The sequence below is a fragment of the Vanacampus margaritifer genome, chromosome 13 (assembly GCF_051991255.1).
Source record: "Vanacampus margaritifer isolate UIUO_Vmar chromosome 13, RoL_Vmar_1.0, whole genome shotgun sequence".
In the NCBI taxonomy this organism is placed as follows: Eukaryota; Metazoa; Chordata; class Actinopteri; order Syngnathiformes; family Syngnathidae; genus Vanacampus; species Vanacampus margaritifer.
In genome coordinates this window covers 19,752,794-19,770,572 of record NC_135444.1, presented here as the reverse complement: position 1 = coordinate 19,770,572, position 17,779 = coordinate 19,752,794, and the positions used below count along the sequence as shown (strand labels likewise).

Below are 17,779 nucleotides of genomic sequence, written 5' to 3'. Positions count from 1 at the left end.
CACTGTTAGCTGTTAGCGCAAGTGTCAGAACTAATGTTACAGTTCAGAGTTTTGTGGCCGCGTACTTTTGAAAATAAAATAAAAAATACTGATTTGAAAAGTGAGCCAATATTACACAAACGATACAATATAATATACAGTATTTCCCACGCTAATTAGTGCTCTGCTCGCGGCACAAAGAACGGCTCCACGCTGCAAAAAAAAACTACTTTTATTGGAATAACTTGATCCTGACTTTTTCCGTCTACTCTCTAATGTGGCTACAACTTAACAGTGTATCAGACCACACTGCCCCTAAGTGGCCAAATCGAGTACAACATGAACAGCGCTCCCAATAAAGGCACACACAAACAAAGGTAAGACAGTATCAAATAATTAAAAAAAATAAAAATAAAATCCATTTTGGGACATTTAAAATTGATTCTGAATCGTACTAAATGAGAATCGATTTTTTGGGCACATTATATTTGCCCGTTAACTGTTGATGTATTTTCCATCTATTTGTTTTAAAGAACACAAGCATCCACATGCCCACATGACTAAGCACTCACTTCACAGACCCGGGAAGTGGCTGGGATGGACCCGCCACTCACAGGCACTCCAAGCCAATCAAATCGGATGCAAGTGCAGACATTTTTACTACCTCTCTCTAACCCCTCTCTCGATCGCGCGCTCTCACACACACACACACACACACACAACTATCCATCACTTACATAAGTAGGAAAATTAGGAATGATGACGATGGCACGGGCAAGGGTGTACCCCGCCTCTCACCCGAGTCAGCTGCGATCCAGCTTATCGGCAACCCTGGCGAGGGTACGCGGGATAGAAAAGGGAAAGAAAAAAAAAAAGGATGGATGGAATGAAAATGAGGCAGCAACGGTGAAAGTCATTTAAAAAAAAAAATATCGAGTAGGACAAATTGTCACCTTAATGAAAAGCCTGATTTTGCTGGACTTGGCTTTCAAGAGGAGACGCTTGATATAATGTCATGTGGTGTCGCGTCTCCAAAATACTTTCGCACAACGCTTTTGTAGGAAGCTCGGAGAAATTGTTGGATACAAGATAAGAAAAAAAACCGCAAACAGTCAAATGTTTTCAAAAGCAAAAGTGTGGAGATGTTAAGATTGATTTTTTCTTTTCACTTTTCAACAATACAAAAAGGATGAGCTGCGTCAACAATGGGACGAGAGAAGAAGAAGAAAAAAAAAAAAAGAACTTCCGCTAAACTTCACTTAGTGCGAATAAAAGTTTTATGATGCCACCAGTTGCATACCCTCGAATACTTAAAAACATTTACGTCTACGAATTAGACATGTTTGAAAGATTTTCATGTTTAGTACATTTAGTACATTTTACTCTAAAAAGAGTCTATTTGGTTCCACTCTAAAAAGAGTAAAATTTACACTTGGGAGAGAGTAAAATATTCAGAGTAAATTTGACTTTGTATTGTTTTGTGACGTGCATTTTAATGTATTTATGTATACGGGACTACAGATGCAAATTAGCAACTACTGCTAGAATCTGTCATATTTATAACTTAACTCATTCTTTGCCATAAATCCATTAAAAAAAAAGATGATTAAAAATTCAGGGCATCAGGCAATTACATTTTTTTTACTAATTAATTCATTTAAATTTTTTAGTAATTAATCACATGACTTCACTAGTTAACTCATGATTATATCACAAACTTTATATTTGTTCTAAATGTACAATAAAAACAATTCTAGGTTTTCATACTCTTCTTAACAAAAGTGGGAAAAAAAATGTTAAACTAATAGAAATTGTTCAAATTAATTTTTGACGTCTATAGCCGTCAATGGCAGTGAATGAGTTAATTTGTTGTTCATTCGTGTGCATTGTCCCTGTCAAATCAAATGAAATGAAATTTTACGCAAAAATATTTTTACGGTGTATGAGAGGATTGGCCTGTCCCAAAAAAACTAGTAACGTTTTTTTCACTCGGAAATTCTTTTTTTTTTTTTTTTTTGGGCATTTTATTAGGGTTGATGAACAAACTTTTAGCTTGGGGGACGGCCACTCTACCACCTGAGCTATGCCACTCCTACTGTTTGTTGATATCCAAAAGGAGACCAAAAACATTCTCTCGTACACAAAATAATTGTACTCTGTTTAGAGTGGGACCAAATAGACTCTTTTTAGAGTAAAATGTACTCTAAAAAAAAAGAAAAAGACCATGTATCAGTTAAAAAGAGCCTAATGTCAAATATGCAGTAATAAATACATATATGTAAACATGCACATATACACTTGTTTCCAGACGAGATTTCTACGTAAACGTCTTTTTAACAACTTTACAATAAACTTTTAATGACCACTCAAAAGTCTCAGCTCATCAACGGGGGCTATTGAAACACGCACACACACACACACACACGCGCGCGGGGTCCTGTCAGGGCTAACTAAGCGGAGTGGCCGGCAAGGCGGCGTTTGGATTGGCTGGACAGAGGTTGCCGGGGGTTACGGTGGATTTGGCGGACCACCTGCTGAGTTTCAGCCACCAAGTGACTGAAAACATTTACATCAGAAGCCCCTTGCAATGGAGACAGGAGGGACGTAAATCAAAAGACATCAGATTTGAAATCGGGCTGAAAACGTCACCTGCAAGATTAGGATGTAAGGTTTCGTTTTTCGTGAATATCTATGAAGTTCATCTGGCCTTGACGAAATTTTTTGGGTGTCAAATCAGAGTTTCATAATAAAACTCAAAATTCATAAAATATTCATCTTGGTTTGGATATGATGCTCGGCAGACGGGATGCATTGTTACGTTTGTCTCTTTTTAAGTTGAAGAATTTGATCAGTCTCATCCAATTTTGTTTTGCAGCTTCTTTTTGTATTTATATTTACATTTTAAGCTTTTAAGCGAAAACAGTAATACTTTTTTTTTTGTCATTGTAAAATGTAGGAAAAGACAATTTTCACAGCAGCAAAATATTTTGTTGTATTTCCCAACTTACATTTTTTTTATGAAGTTCGTTGCCTTGGCATGAGATCTTTTTTTTTTTATAAACGCCATAAAAGTTAAACAACTAAAATGATTACAAAATGATATCATTACATATTTGGTGACATCACTCTAAACAATATACTTTTGTTAATTTCCCCCACATATATATGTATATTAGGGGCCGCAGCACCCCAATTTTTTTTGCCAATTACCAATCTTTCAAAAGCCTGATTATTTTTCACAACCACCTGCATAAACCTTCAATGTTACATTTTTTTAAAAAAAAATTTTTATATTTTAAACATTGAACAATGGCGGCATGAGAACAGTGGCTGACCGATCATGGCCGATTGAACGTACACAGTCAGTTACATATTTGTATTACACGGGATGTCATTAAAATTCATTCTTCAGTCCTTTAAATCCAAGAAGTTGTTGTCACAAAAGTTTTAGATGCTGATCTTCCCAGTGCCCCCCCCCCCTCCCCTCACCCCTCACCCCTCCCCATCTTGTGTATATGGGCCCAGGCCCATAAAGGGCTCCCCACAGCACCCCTACTCCTCTGTGTGTGTGTGTTGCTGGGTTAGGGCTGGGGGGGGTGTCAGGTGGGGAGGGGGGCAACCGTGACCCGCAAACTGACCTCCTCAAACTTCAAACTGAATGCTTCTGGCAGTTACCACGACGACAGAGCTCCCCAAGCCTTATCCTACTTACTGAGACGAGACGAGGAGTGAGGAGAGGTAGGAAGACGAGGAGGAGGAAGAGGAGCGGGAGGAGGAGGAGGAGGGCAGCGGGAGGCGGTGGGGCGTGGGGGGTGGGGGGGGGGGGTGAAAGGTGTGCAAGTAAAGAGCGAGAGACGGATATGGCTGGAGAGCGAGAGAAAACGGGGCGGAGGGTTTGGGGAGTGTGTGGGGGGGGGGCGGTTCTGTGGGGCAGCAACCATGCAGAAAGCGAGAGTTGCTGCTGTTGCATGTCTGTTTTTCATGAGTAGACAGTTTAGTGGGAGATTATTCACAGTCTGGTATTTCGCCTTATTAGGCCACTGCTCGCCAGCCGTCATCAACAACGTTACTGAGGCCTCTTGTGTTTGTTTGTCTTTTGTATTTCGCCCCTTTGTTCACCGGACGCGTTTCAAATATTTGGCCCATTTCCGTGTTGCGTCCATTTGTTTGCTACTAATAAAGTTGAGTGACAAACGTTTGCCTTCACCCACAACGAATGACTCTCATAACATCAAACAGAGATGATGGGAACATGTTGCGGCATTTTTACGGAATTCTGAAGGGATGTTCAAGACTGAGCTGTTTATCAGAACGATACCACTATGAATACTTGAGTAGTCACAGATACTGATACCAAGTACCAATCCCACCAGTACTTTTGATGAATACCCCCCCGCCCCAAAAAAAAAGACATAATTTCCAAAAAGACCAATATATCCCAAAATGGCATTTTTCCTCAAAATTGCATGAAATTAATGACAGTTTTCTATTTTTTTCATTTCAAATTTCTAGTTCATGATCGAGAAATCACGTGCTGATACCTTGAAAAAGGGCTGGGCTGGCCATCTGGCATACAGGGCAGATGCCCAGTGGGCCGGCCTCTTTTCGGGCCAATGAAGTGCTTTTTAACTCATTCACTGCCATTGCCGGCTATAGATGTCATACATTCATTTTAACCATCTCTATTAGTTTAACATTTTTTCCCACTTTTGTTAACAAGAGTATGAAAACCTAGAAAAAAATGTTTGTTTTTTTTTTGTACATTTAGAACAGATATAAAATATGTGATTAATCGTGAGTTAACTAGTGAAGTCATGAGATTAATTACAATTAAAAAAAATATTCACCAGACACCCCTAATTTTTAATAATCTTTTCTTTAAAAAACAAAAAAATAATATAATTGTAATGATTTTTTTCCAATTTTTAATAAAAAAAAATTTAAGAAAAAAAAATAAATAAATATTTTTAATTGTAATTAATCGCATGACTTCACTAGTTAACTCGCGATTAATCACAAATTGTATATCTGTTCTAATACAATTTTTAAAAATCTACGTTTTCATTCTCTTGTTAACAAAAGAGGGGAAAAAAACGAGTGTGATATTGATTTGTGTTGAGGTCATTTTTCTGCCACTAGGTGGCATAATTGCATTTGTAAGACGATGGTGACAAATCACTGCATTTTTCTTTTCATATTAAGAGCAATCTAATCTTTACCATGAAGTAACTTGTGAAATTCTGCACATTTTAAAAATTGTAAAATACATCTTGACCCCAGTCTCCACAAATATATGCATTATTTTAAAATTTATTACTGCTAAATTGTGACGTGGATGAATCTGCCGCGTTGCAAATGGAATTCCCCCACTACAGACTTATCCATGAATCGTGCATTAAAGAAATAAAATGAACTCAAAATTAATGCACTAATTTTGACACCCCTAATTTTAATCAAAGGGATTTTTACAAATTAATCCAATTTATTTTTATTATTAATGAATGTGTAAAAATCGGTATAAATGACATAAATGAACAGTAACTGTATATACTGATATATACAGTATATGTGTATATATGATAATTTCTGCCTTAAAACTGAACAGCGTTCTCCGGGGTCACAGTGGGGATGGAGGATGATGTTCACATTAAAGTGTGGCGGGGGGGGGCATGTGAACATCAAGTGCAGGCTGTCAAGGCTAACAGTCCTGAGTCCTCCCTGGGGGCCGCGTGGCCGCCCGTTCAAGCTCCGTCAGTTGGTAAATCGGTAAATGATCCTGGCTGTCATTTAATCAATATGAACAGGCAGCAGCTGTCACACATCATTGTCTCCCCTGGGGGTCATTGTCAACACAAGATGAAAAAATATGGCTCGCTCGGTGTGCCCAAGTGTGTCGATACGTTTTTTTTTATCCCCCCGCAAGCTTTTATTGAAGCGGGCAGCCGGGTGAGCGCTTCTTTGCTGTAACACCAAAGTCAAATCATGTTTTCATGTTTGAGGTGAAAACTTGCAATTATAAAAATAAGAAAAGTTTTCTCTTTTGTTACTTTAGATTATTTGGCCACAAGTTGAATGGAAATTGTGCAGACCTCCACCAAGGCCAAACAAACGTAGTAAACACAAACAGTACTAAGAAAAATGTCATGTGAAAGAAAACTAGACTTTATCTGATGGACTTGAGCTGCCCGGTAAATTAAAATGGAGATTTGCTGTTTGTTTACCATTTAGGTAACGCAGTATCAACTTGACTAGATTACTAATTGTACTTTTTCCAAAAAACATTACTCACACCATATATTGTCCAAAAGCACTTTCTCAAGCCTCATGTTCACTTTTTTGGGAAACATATTGGAGTGTACCAAGAGCATTTTGTGTTGTAGTAGCTAGCTAGCTAGCGCTAAGCTAACCGAGGAGGGTTTATCTCTCTTGTCCTTTTAGAGGACGGCATCAGAGGCCAACAGCCAAATAAAGACAAACGTCTGCCTCGATGGGCTTGATTGACTGATTGCTTAAAGTAGAAGCCAGCCTTAAACATTTCTTGACAATAATATGTCATATGTGACCTCACTAGTCTAAACATGACATTCTGATGAATATTACATTTGTGGAATATGAGTTCTCATCTCAGGGGGCGGCCATTTTGCCACTGTCGGCTTAAAATGACAACGACCAATCACAGCTCACCTGTTTTCTGAAGCTGAGCTCTGATTGGTTGTTACCTGAGACCTGAACAACTGTGATGTCATTTTCACTTGACGGCAAGTGGCAAAATGGCCGCCCTCTGATATTGATTTAAAAAACTGCTGGATTTTGCTGCTTTACTCATATTCCACTAACGCAATACTAACCAGAATATCATATTTCTCATTTCAACTCATCTGAAAGGTCATTGTTGGCAAAAAATAAATAAATATGGAGGAAAGTAGGGGCGCATTTTCTCCAAACACAAGTTTGTCTCCCTTGTCCTGTTCCGACCCGAGCAAGTTCCAGGATGTGAAACGACTGCGGGGGGTATCCCTCTCCTCTTTCTCGACCCCCCCCCCCCCCCCCCCCGTCCTGACGTGAGACAGTGAAATCTCATCCAGCCATTCTGCCGGCGCTGATAGTCAGCAGGGAGGGACATGTCATTTCACTTGTGCATGTGTGTGTGTACGTGTCCCTCACTGTGCGACTCACAATGACGAGAGCGGAGGGAGGGGGCAGGTGAGAGGTTTGCTGGGGGGGGGGCTGAGCGTGACAGGGCTCTGATCTCTCAGATAGGAAGATAGCCACCTGATTCAAATGGCTCGCTTGTTCCCGGCAGTCACTTGATCGGCGTGTGAACTGACTCCTCTCTTATTTACAATCGGATGCTACTCGCTGACCTGCCCAACCCGGCCGGGCCGCAACTTCTCCCTCGCTAGCCTATATTTAACACCTCAGTCTCCCACGCGCTCATTCAGGTGAGCTGGGAAAAGCCATACATGAAAGCAATATATTACAAAGTACAGTTGTGCTTGAAAGTTTAAACTTATGAGTAGGGCTACAAATGCTTAGTGTCGCTAAACTCACTCACTGCCATTGACGGCTAAAAACGTAAAAAAATCATTTGAACTATTTTTATTAGTTTACCTTTTTTTTCCCCATTTTTGTTAACAAGAGTATGAAAACCTAGATTTTTTTGTACATTTAGAACAGATATAAAATTTGCGATTAATCTTGAGTTAACTAGTGAAATCATGCGATTAATTACGTTTAAAAATTGTAATCGCCCGACACCTCTAATAATATTTTTTTCTTTAAAAAAATAAAAAATAAAAAATAATAATTTTTTTAATTTTTTTTAATTTTTTTTAAAGAAAATGTTTTTAAGAAATAGGGGCGTCGGGCGATTACAATTTTTAAACGTAATTAATCGCATGACTTCACCAGTTAACTCACGATTAATCACAAATTTTATATCTGTTCTATCTGTTCTAATACAAAAAAAAAATTCTAGGTTTCCATACTTTTTGTTAACAAAAGTGGGAACAAATGTTAAACTAGAAATAGTTCAAATGAATTTTTGACGTCTATAGCCGTCAATGGCAGTGAATGAGTTAATGACCCAAAAAATGCTATGAATCGTCCCCAAAATTCACATGCACATCGCTACTCATTTCAACATCAAACTCTGAAAATATCAAAACAATTGCCATAATATTTTGGATTTAATTGGCATCACGCCTGCTCCTTGCCATACAGTGTGCTCGTAAGTTTAGAGACTCTTAAGGTATGTAAATTTCAAGCACAACTCTACATAATAACACAACAAGTTCAATTTGTGGCATCGTAACGTCAAACACTCATCTGAAATCATTTTTCCTAATCGAAATTTCCCGTCTAGTTATTTAACACAGATAAGGAACAAATGCCTGTGAGTATTGTTATGTTATGGTATGCTAGTATGCAAGTCAAAGGAAAACAATCGACCCAGCGATTAATGATATCTAAAAGAAATCTCAAACGTTTGGTCATTCTTAAGTCGATGCAAAACTGGAATTGATAAAGGCAAACGTATTCAACTTTGCTGGATTTCGATTCATATATTTTGTCTCACTTTTGCATTGAATCGCATGACAAAGTGCTTCCAAACTTTTGACCTCTGTTGTAGATGTAAAAGTGAAATCAGGCTTCTAATGCATCTACATTTTTCATTTTTTAACAACTCTGGTCCACATTTCAATTGCATGCCAAAACAACCTCCCCATCAAAAGCCCATTTTAACCAAGTAGAAGACGACGCTGTCATTTTCTGGAGAAGGCAAAAATAACACTACGTCACAGTGTCAAAAAACGGGAGTAGAATGTTACGGCAAAAGAAAAGACTGCAGCACCAAAAAAGGATTTTGGTCCCATCTGCTCACAAAAGATAGAAATCTCCATCTTTACTTGAAACTTTCCAAAAACACTTTGCGGGAACCTAAATTTTGCGCATTCGGCTGACAACGTTTTCCAAGCATGTTTACGCAACCACGTCATTTGCGATGATATTTTATTTGGACATTTTCAGTCCAATTTGCCAAGACAGACCGACTCCTGTTTACAGGCAAAAGTGAAAAGGAAATGGGCTTGACTTTAAGGGTGAATGTAATCATTTTTTTTTTTGGAGATAGAGCTTCTTACTGTGTGCGCCGGAGACAAGTTGAGTCTATACGGCATCTGCCCGCCTGCCAGTCTGTAACTGTCCTGTCTGATTATCTCACCCAGTTGGCCCCGGGGGGGACACCCCGACTGAAAGAGACCACTCTTCCGTCCAACAACAGCTTCTGTCAGAGAATCGGAGAGGGAGACCTCAGAGTCACCAGCTCCAGAATAGTTTGATAGCAACTGATGCAATCGATAGAAATCCACACGGCCGTCGACACCGCCGCATGGCGACGCGTTCGGGTGCGTCATGAAAAGTCCGAAATTGAAACATCTACACACAAACTGGCAAATTGTCATGTTTTTTTTTTTGTTTTTTTTTCTTGAGTAGAGCCTGAGCAAGGGTCATTTAGTCTCACAGAAAAATGTGGATACATTTGTTATGAAAAGGAAAGCAGTAACTCAAAAGAATATTTTGTGGGGTTACTTGAAAAGGCCGCACAATAATTTGACAAATTTAACAATATTGACTTTGGGTCAATATTTACTGTCACAGCAGTTATTTTGTTGACATTGTGTCTTTTTTATTTTATTTATATGTTGCAATTAGGAGTGTCAGGCGATTAAAGTTAATACATGTAATTAATCATAGGACTTCAACAGTTAACTCACAATTAATCGCCAATTTTGCATCTGTTCTAAATGTAGTTTTCATACTCTTGTTAACATAAAAGTGAGAAAAAATTTTGAACTAGTAGAAATATGGCTGCATCTTTTAGTCATTGAGTTGAAATTAAAAAGATGTACTGTACTGTAAAAACGATATTGATTTGTGGTGAGATCATTTTTCTGCCACTAGATGGCATAATTGCACTTGTAAGACGGTGACAGCTCAGTGCATTTTTCTTTTCATTTTAAGAGCTATCTAATCTTTAACATGAAGTAACTTGTGAAATTCTGCACATTTTTGAAATTGTAAAATACAACTTGACCCCAAACTCCACAATTATATGCATTATTATTATTACATTTATTACTGCTCAATTTTGACGTGGACGTGTCTGCTTTCCAAGTAAGGAATCGTGCGTTAAAAAAATGAGTGGCGTTAAATAAACTTCAAATTAACTCACTTATTTTGACACCTCTATTTGCAATACGTTTCTTTGGTTGAATTACACAGAATGTACTTCAATAAATTTAGTTACCAGGGGAAGCAAATTTGTACTTTTACTTACTTTACTTTCTAGCAGAAAAGATTTTACTTGACTTTAAAAGCCACAGTGCCTGACGACCAATCACAGCTCACCTGCTTTCTAGGTTTGGTCATGTGACATTTGTAAACGGAGCCCTTCGGCACTGCGATGTCATTTATAGTCGGCGGCAGGTGTCAGTACAAGACAAAATGGCCGCCCCTGAGATAGAAAAAAAACTTGTGGATTTTGCGGCTTGATTCATATTTCGCAAACGGAATATTCATCAGAATTCCGTGTTGAGACTAGCGGGGGTGCATAGAACGTATTATTGGAAAGAAGATTTATTTTATTTCTTAATGCACAGGATTTTGTCATAAACAGTCATAGCAACTTTTTTTAAATGGTCAGTTCCTGTTCCTGTTCCATCTCATTGCTCATCAATGGCCGTCTTTTCGCAACTTTTTCAAACATTTCAAGCGCCCCTTTGGCCTTTCTTTTCTCAACATACAATTCTGGATGTGTCATATTCTAAATTAGGACAACCCCCGTTGAATCCCCCCCCCCTCCCCCTCCCCTCTCCGTTTAATGTGCGAGTAGAGTTGTTGGTCAACAGTTGGGTTGGGTTGGGGGGTGGGGTGGGGTGGTGCCTGGGAGAGGGTGGGAGCCCTGGAACAATGGCCGGTGCTGTTGTGAGCCGCAGTCGGTGGAGGGTAAGCGAGAGAGTCGGGCCGATGACAGAGTGAAAGAGGTTAGTGTCTATGCTGGGAATTGAGAGCAAGAGTGGGGGGGGGGTGTTGTGTGTCTGTTGGCTTGTTAATGATGATGCCGTCCCATCAGCTCAACAGGCTTCCCGATCAAGGAAGCTCCGAATGACGACAAACAGCATCCTGCACAGCCAGGCCTCCACAAAGATCGGATACAATCAAAACACAAGGCGCTTTGTACCACTTTTCACTTTCTGACACCTCCATCCGTATTTGAAGGATTTTGGGTGTCGAATACGTTCAAATCGCATTTCATCTTTCAAGCCATACAATTTAAGATCTATTTTTTTTCCCCCTCAACATTATGCTCAGCAGCCAGGACACAATACAAGTTGTGCTTTCATAAAGATAATAAAGGACAATTTTGATTGACATTTTCAAGAAGCATTTGTTCACTAGTTTAATATTTTTTGTTCATAGTAGTGTATACAATCAGTGGTATAAAAGTTATGGAATTATCATAATAGTTACTTTTATTTTTTTTTTATTTGTTTTTTAAACCTAGCGGGTTTGGGTTACTTTTTGGAAAAACTAATTGTAGTTTCAGTTCGTTTTTTAGTTTAAAAAAAAATCATTTTTGCTTTTATTTTGTTAACTTTTTTTTGGTCCTATTTAGTTCTAGTTACTTTGTCAGTTTGTGTGAACTAAAAATAACTTTGGTGGTGACGTAAACTCGAGTAACACGTAACCTCCATTGTTTCAGAAACCGGAATTCTGACCTTGACCCCAATATTGACCGCATGTAAACGTAATCAGTAGCTGCGTTTCCGTGACAGTTTTTCGCAAAAATAAAAGCGATATTGTACTTTTTCGATAAAGTAGAATTTCGACTTTGAAAAGCGTTTCTGATTCTGAGGGGTAATTTTTGAAATGTCCTGTCTGGCAGTTCTGTAGGAGGTGCTCATGATGTTTACGGAAGACAGACGCCCGGAGTTGTTAATATTACTTTTAAAACATCTCAACATTTCAATGATCATTAAGATCTTAAAGTGTCAATCAAATCATTTCCTTTTTTTTCTTCTTCTTTTTTTTCTGTAGAGCTCAGTATTGTTCATTCTGCAACATTTCCACAGACAAACCGATAGTACAGGATGATGAAACAAAATTTATTTATTTTTTACTTTTTTTTTTTTTACTTTTTTTTTTTTACTTTTTTTTATTTTGTATGCGGGTGAGAATGTGTATCTGCATGTGTGCGTACGTGTGAGTGTGTATTTATTAGTTCACCTAAAACCTACATTAGTTCACCTAAAACCTATTTTAAAAATCCCATACCGTTCACCTAAACCGAACACTTCCAGCCAGAGTCGTGAGGCCGTCAGGAGACCCGAGGAAGGATCAAAGAAAGGAAAGGAAAGTGAAATCCACCACCCACGGGGCCACCAACCAGAGTCCTTCACCAACCCCAGAAACATCTAAATTCCAACAAATCAAGGAGACCTCAAGAGACCAAAGGAGACGAAGCACAAAAAAAAAAAAAGAGCAATGATGATGACATGTCAAATCGGTAAAATTACAGAATGAACAATACTGAGCTCCCCAGAAGAAAAAAATAAATAAATCATATAAACATTATCCGTCACACCATTTTTTTTTTTTACTTCCTGATGTGTATAAGCCTACAAAATCCAACCATGAGTCTTTGTCCTTTTTTTGTTTTCTTTTCTCGCAATATTCCTGTGCCTTCGCCCGCTCCCCGGGCCCGAGGAGGGCCAATCCTCACCACAGCCGCCAAATTTCCGGACAACAAAAGAGCAGCGGACCGTGCAGCACTTTCACTTGTAGCTGCGGTCACCTGTTGCCTCATGCTGCTTGCAGCTGCTCGCAACCTTTCCTCAGAATCTCCCACTACATTTTGGGTTTCACTCTCAAATAATTCATTCGGAACGCAACCGGATTCTGTCATTCCTCCAAATATGTGGTGATAAGCATTGCAATTACAGCAAAGGTCATCCCCTCGGCCTTTCCCCACTGACTGCAGGTCCTTCATTTGAGCCGCATTGTCCTCTTTGCATGAGCGGCCTCCAGCGCAGTCAGCCAAGCGTTTGACCTTATTCAAATAATAAAGAGATGCTGTTCGCTGATGGCAGAAAAGACCAATTAGGGTGCCCTTGGATGCTGTTATTATCAATGTAATATCTCATATTAGTTTTAGCCATACAAGAGGAAAACCGTCAAATCCCTTGAATAACATTCACTCAACACAATGCAGGGGGAAAAAAATCACTTAATTTTTTTTTTTTTTTTTTTTAAGGGTGTCAAAATGAGTGTGTTAATTTTGAGTTAACGCCACCCATTTTTTTTAACGTGCGATTAATGACCGCCCCTTCCTTAGACGCCTGTACTGGTGGAATTCCAGTTGCAACGCAGAAGACGCGTCCACGTCAAAATGTAGCTGTAAAAAATGTAATAATAATGCATATATTTGTGGAGACTGGGATCAAGTTGGTATATTACAATTTACTTCATATTAAAGATTAGATAGCTCTTAATACACTCTAAAAAGAGTCGACCCCAACTATGGGTCAAAAATGGACCGATTCCCTACTTGACCCAACTTTGAGTCAAGAAATTGAAAAACAACTCGTAAATCGTGGTCAGATTCTTTACTTGGGTCCAAAAAAATGGGTAATTTTGTATAAAACAACCCAGAAAATTGGGTCAAATTGACCCATAAAGTGGATCGGTCCATTTTTAATCTATAATTAGGTTACTTTTGACCCAACTGTTTTTAGAGTGTATGAAAAGAAAAAATGTACTGAGCTGTCACCAATGTCTTACAAATGCAATTATGCCATCTAGTGGCAGAAAAATGATCTCAACACAAATCAATATCACACTCGTTTGTTTTTTTTACAGTACAGTACTTTTATTTTTATTGAATGTTATGAATTTACTACTGACTAAAAGATGCAACCATATTTCTATTAGTTTAACCTTTTGTTCCACGTTTATGTTAATGAGTAAAAACTTAAAACTTCGGAAAAAAATATTTTATTGTGCAGTTTATTGTACATTTAGAACATATATGAAATTTGAGATTAATTTAGAGTTAACTAATGAAGTCATGCGGTTAAAAATTGGAATCACCTGACACCCCTAGTTTTTTTCTCTGTACTTGTACGCTCCCCCAATTTGCTGCTACCCTTTATTACCGTATCAGTGAAGAATCAGATTTATTTGCCAAGTATGAGAAAACGCACAAGGAATTTGTCTTCGCAGTCACAACCCGCCCGAGAAACACGAAAAATACAAACAATAACCGGCAGAGAAGCCTGGTGGTTCGCTTTGTTAGCGCCCCGAGTTTAAAGGAAACATGAGGAAGAAGAGACAGAAAAAGGCGAGACACAATAATATGACTAAATAAAAATTCAAAAACATACCAATAAAGTGTAAATGCTTTTCAATCCAGGTTCAAAACGATGCTCTTTTCCCTTATCAACGATTAACAGGCTTTCAAAGTATGATTAACCCCTGGGCGTTATTTTATTTTGAAATGGCTTGGTCAGAACCAAGAAAAAGCCAAAAAATGGTCAACTAACGCCCAGGGGTTAATATCATGTTTTTGAAAATCTTGTTTTTGCACTGTAGCTCTTTAAGGGATTTTTTTTTTTTTTTTTTTACTTTGCTTTTAAATCTCTAACTCAGTTTAATAATAAAAAAAAAAAAGTGCTATTCACAGGATTCTACAGTAAATCTCATCGGTAAAATGAAAATGTGATACCAACAGTCTTGAGGAAAAAAACTATTACATATAAAAGTTAGATACATGTTTAAAAGTAATAGGATTTTGGACCTCAAAACAACGTTTAAAATGCCATATTGACAATCATTAGTCATGATGAAATGACTTATCATATAAAATTGTGCCGCATAAGAAGAGATCAAAGGATGTAGCCGAGTTACTGGAATCTTTGTAGTAATGTAGCATTGAAATGACCTCATCAAGCGGCCCGAGTTATTTTTATTGCCGCTTTGAGAGCAGAGTAACCACAGAGCAGGATTGCCCCGGCAGGCTGGCTGGACGACAACAGGCCTTATTGTTGTTGCTGGGCTCTTTTCACAAATCCTCTGCACCCCCCAGCGCCCTTCTACGCCCCCCCCCCCCCCCAAAACCCGGCACTTTCTCCTGGCCTATGCTAATCTCATCAAGAGGCAAAACAGGAATATGTTCACAGAAGCGTGAACATCGCAGCTTTTTTTTTTTTTTTTTGTCATTAGGCTGTCATATTTTTGTACATCATAAAAAACAAAAAAAAAAATGCTGAGGTGGCGACATTTGAATGGTATCAAACATCTTGAAAGTTATGCTATGTATTGTTTCTAACGACAACAGGTTCATGTGTCACATCAACACATATTGTTCCCTCGCTGATAGCATGGCAAAAATGTAGCCGTTGACTGTGGTCGGTTTGGAAATCGTGATCGGCTGTGAAGCGTGCATGCCGATTCATTTTGGAGCTTTATAAAGCTGTCAGCATCAATGAGCAGAGATGATCAACGCAACTGGAGCTGCTAGCTGGTGACGTGATGGTGTGAGTGGGTGGGTGGGTGGGGGGTAGTGGAGGGGGGGGGGGCTTCACAGAGGCCTGGAGCCACCTAGAACACAGGCCGGGAGCACTGCGAGGCTGATGGCATGCTGTTGTGTCAGTGTGTGGTCTTACTCACTCTGTGTGTGTGTTTGCCAAAGAAGTGCAGGTGCAGGGAAGAGGAGCAGGCCGTGTGCTCTCTTTCTCGAACACACACACACACACACACACAGAGGACATGCCGGCCTCTGGTTTGACGCTTTAGCTGTGTTCAAGATCATCTTTAAGCTGAGCAATAACATATGCAAAAGCTGCCCTCTGTGACTAATGACTGGATATGCATTAGAATTAGCATCACCGTTTTTGTAGTCTACATGAGTTCAAATGTTCAAATGTGGAAAATTCGCTTGATTTGTGGGAACGTTTTACAAGGGTAATTGTCAAATTTGGTTGACGTATGGCGAGGAAGAAAAAGTGGATTGCTTCTGGGATATTAGAAAAATAGAGGGTGTCATAATTTCACCTAATATATATATATATATATATATATATATATATAATTTGACCTAATTTAAAAACAATCATATCATCAATAACACTATACGCTAATAATCTGCATACTATTTGAAAAAGTGTTGGGTCAAAAAGAGCCCCCAATTTTGGTCAAAAATTAAATCAGCCCACTACTTGGGTCATTTTGACCCAACTTTCTGGGTTCCTTTGTGCAAATTGTGTGTCATTTATGTAAAACAATGCAAAAAAAGAAGAAGAAGGTAATTTAGTTTAAAACAACCCAACAACAAAAATTGTGTGGTTTCGTACAAATCAATGCAATTATTATTATTTTTACATATTATCACCAAATATTTTGATAATTAAAACAACCCAACAAATGGGTCATTTTGTATAATACACCCCCGAAAAGTTGAATTATTTGTTGTTGGGTTTTTTTGTACAAAAAAAAAAGTTGAAAGCTGAGTCAAACTAACCCAAGCAGATTGATCCAATTTTGACTCAAATTGGGTTATTTTTGACCCAGCTCTTTTTTTTAAAAGATGTAATAAATGCAAATGGTCAAACTCAATTCAAGCTCAAATAAATAAAAAAACTTGCTACCTTTAAACGTGACGTTTTGAGCGGTTCCAATTTCTGTGGTGATTAAAGCCCCCTTGAAAGCAACCCATGCACACCCAACTCTGGATAACCACACGCCATAGCAGCTTATCACGCGTAACATCTGGGAGGGTTTTTTTTTTCATCCCCAGGCGGGGTGAAGAAAAAAAAAAAGCAGCGGCGCGCGCTTCCCACCTGTTGCAGTCTAAATATCCCCGAGCGCCTGCAGGACGACCACGCTCAGCACGCGCGCACCGGAAGTGAGTACATGGGGGGGGGGGGGGGGGGGGATCGATGCTTGGGACGATTCTGCTTGCGTGGGGGGAGGTGAGGTAAGGATGGAGGAACACCTTTACCAGCTCCTCGTCTTTCACCAAACGCACCAATATGCCCATTTAGGATGGTCAAAACAATACGAGCCAAGTGGATTCGAAAACATTTTGGCGCATTCACGGTCCCTCCGAAATTTCATCAACGAAATAATTTTTTCTAAAATTCTTGGGCCCAGCGTCACTTCACAATAATTGATTTTGTTTTAAATGTTATAGGCCTTTTAGATATTTTCATTTTACACACACACACACACACACACACAAAAATGAGTTTGTGAAAACGGGAAATCGAAAACACATTTTTACAACACATTGGCAACCAACAACCCGCGCCAGCAATTTCATAAAAACGACATCAATGCGCGACAGGCCTCTTGTAATAACACAAATTATTACCCTGCGTTTTTTTTTTTTTAATCCAACATCGCACATCTTAAAACGAGTCTCGAATAAATGAAACGTATACAGCACGTTGCATAATTTCACTCAACCTCGCCACATCAAAGGTGACAACATAATTTATTCTGTCCTCGGGGCCACTAAGCAGGGACCCGATGTCGCTACAAAGACTGCGAGGGGGGGGGGGGGGGAGGAAACCAGAGACACTTTAATAGGCTTTCTGGTTCAGCCTTTTAGACACAAATTGTTTATCACCGGTGCGCTCGGCTATTACAAACAATTCAGCGTCTTGGATCAATAAATAATGAAGCGACCAACGATCCCTTGACCTTTTTTTTTTTTTTTCTGGGACCGAGACGAGACACG

General features: G+C 39.0%; 1 long non-coding RNA gene across 1 annotated transcript in view; it reads right to left on the bottom strand.

Annotated features, from left to right (window-relative positions):
- Positions 1–9,272, bottom strand: part of LOC144062490 (uncharacterized) — a 30,084-nt gene extending 20,812 nt beyond the window's left edge. Inside the window, exon 1 of the long non-coding RNA XR_013296407.1 lies at positions 9,123–9,272. This is a non-coding gene — a long non-coding RNA (uncharacterized LOC144062490). The remainder of the gene's footprint in view (positions 1–9,122) is intronic.
- Positions 9,273–17,779: the final 8,507 nt, after the last annotated feature.